Raw genomic sequence first — 3,355 nt, forward strand, 5'->3', positions numbered from 1 at the left:
TTTTGTACATTTATATTTATACAAATACACATTCTTTTATTGGTATTTTGTTTATTTATTTTGTTTCGAGTTTACATTATTTTAAGTGTATTTTGTTTACATTTTTTTATACGTATTTACTTAATTTTGTGTATTTTGTATATATATTTTTATAGAAATCTACGTTATTTTATGTGTATTCGTATATATATATTTTGAAACAAATTTACATTGTTTTATATGTATTTTTGCATATCTCTTTCAATAGAAGTTTACCTTATTGTATGTGCATTTTGTATATTTATTTCAATACAAATTTAAATATTTTATGTGTATTTTGGTATATATATTTTTATAAGAAATGCGCTATTTGATGGGAGTTTTGCATCTTTATTTTCATACAAATTTACATTATTTTATTAATATTCGGTGTATTTATTTTGATACGATTTTACATTATTCTATTTGTTTTTTGTATATATATTTTTTATACATATTTACATTATTTAAATGTATCTTGCATATATATTACATTCAAATTTATTATCTATTATTTATTTTCATACAAATACACATTCTCTTCATGATATTTTGTTTATTTATTTTGTCACGAATTTACATTACTTAATATTTATTTTATATATATATTTTTATACGTATTTACATAATTTCATGTGTATTTTGTATATATATTTCTATAGAAATCTACGTTATTTTATATGTATTCGTATATATATTTTTAAAAAAATTTTATTTTTTTATTTTTTTTTTTTTTTTTTTTACAATTTTAATTTATTTTATTGTATTTTTGTATATTAATTTAATTTAATTATTCTATGTGTATTTTTGTATATGTATTTAAAAAAAAAATGCTTTATCTTATAGGTATTTTGCATCTTTATTTTCATACAAATTTAAATTATTTTATTGATATTCTGTGTACTTATTTTGATACGATTTTACATTATTCTATGTATAACAAAAATAAATACAGAATACACAAAAATAGATATGCAAAATACATATAAACAATGTAAATTTGTTTCAAAATATATATACGAATACACATGAAATAAGGTAGATTTCTATAAAAATATATACAAAATACACATAAAATTAAGTAAATACGTATAAAAAATGTATACAAAATACACATAAAATAATGTAAATTAGTATCAAAATAAATAAACAAAATACCAATAAAAGAATGTGTATTTGTATATATATATATATATATATATATATATATATATATATATATATATATATATATATATATATATATATATATATATATATATATATATATATATATATATATATATATATATATATACAAAATACACATTAAATAATATAAATTTGTTTAAAACTATACAAAATACACATAAAATGATGTAAATACGTATAAAAATATATATACAAAATACACATTAAATAATGTAAATTCGCGTCAAAATAAATAAACAAAATATCAGTAAAAGGATGTGTATTTGTATGAAAATAGATATACAAAATACACATAAAATAACCTAAATTTGTATCAAACTATGTACAAAAAAACACAAAAATATTTTAAATTTGTATGAAAATAAATATACAAAATACACATAAAATTAGGTAAATTTGTATTGATAAACATACACAAAATACACAAAAAATAATGTAAATTTGAATGAAAATACATAAACAAATACACTTAAAATAACGTAAATTTGTATAAAAAAATATGTACAAAACACAAATAGAATAATGTAAAATCGTATCAAAATAAATACACAGAATATTAATAAAATAATGTAAATTTGTATGAAAATAAAGAAGCAAAATACCCACAAAATAACGCATTTTTTTTATTTATAAAAATATATATACCAAAATACACATCAAAAAATTAAATTTGTATTAAAATAAATATACAAAAAACACATACAATAAGGTAAATTTGTATTGAAATAAATATGCAAAATACATATAAAACAATGTAAATTTGTTTCAAAATATATATACGAATACACATAAAATAACGTAGATTTCTATAAAAATATATATACAAAATACACATAAAATGAAGTAAATACGTATAAAAATGTATACAAAATACACATAAAATAATGTAAATTCGTATCAAAATAAATAAACAAAATACCAATAAAAGAATGTGTATTTGTATGAATATAAATATACAAAATACACATAAAATAACGTAAATTTATATAAAACTATATACAAAAATACACAGAAGTAATTAAATTTGTATGAAAATATATCCAAAATACACACGAAATAAGCTAAATTTGAATTGAAATATATATACAAAATACATGAAATAAAGTAAATTTGTATCAAAATATTTATACAAATACACATATAATAACGTAAATTTGTATGAAAATATATAAACAAAATACACATTAAATAATGTAAATACGTATAAAAATATGTACGAAATACACATATAATCATGTAATTCGTATCAAAATAAATAAACAAAATACCAATAAAATAATATAAATTTGTATGAGTAAACGTGTATGTTGCATATTTTTTCAATACAAATTTACCTTATTATATACGCATTTTGTATATTAATTTTAATACAAATTTAATTATTCGATGTGTATTTTTGTATCTGTATTTTTATAAACATATGCTTTATTTTATGGGTATTTTGCATCTTTATTTTCATACAAATTTACATTATTTTATTGATATTCTGCTCATTCATTTTGATACGAATTGACATTATTCTATGTGTATTTTGTATATATTTTTCATACAAATCTACGTTACTTTATGTTTAAAAATATGTACAAAATACACATATAATCATGTAATTCGTATCAAAATAAATAAACAAAATACCAATAAAATAATACAAATTTGTATGAGTAAACGTGTATGTTGCATATTTTTTCAATACAAATTTACCTTATTATATACGCATTTTGTATATTAATTTTAATACAAATTTAATTATTCGATGTGTATTTTTGTATCTGTATTTTTATAAACATATGCTTTATTTTTTGGGTGTTTTGCATCTTTATTTTCATACAAATTTACATTATTTTATTGATATTCTGCTCATTCATTTTGATACGAATTGACATTATTCTATGTGTATTTTGTATATATTTTTCATACAAATTTACGTTATTTTATGTGTATTAGTTTATATATTTTGACACAAATTTACAATATTTTATGGGTATTTTGTATATACATTTTAAAAGAAATTTACCTAGTTTTATGTGTATTTTGTATATCTATTTTCATACAAACTCAAATTATTTCTATGTATTTTTGTATATATTTTAATACAAATTTTAGTTATGTTATGTGTATTTTGTAAATTTATTTTCATTCATATATT

This window comes from Eriocheir sinensis, unplaced genomic scaffold (genome assembly GCF_024679095.1).
Source record: "Eriocheir sinensis breed Jianghai 21 unplaced genomic scaffold, ASM2467909v1 Scaffold142, whole genome shotgun sequence".
NCBI classification, from domain to species: Eukaryota; Metazoa; Arthropoda; class Malacostraca; order Decapoda; family Varunidae; genus Eriocheir; species Eriocheir sinensis.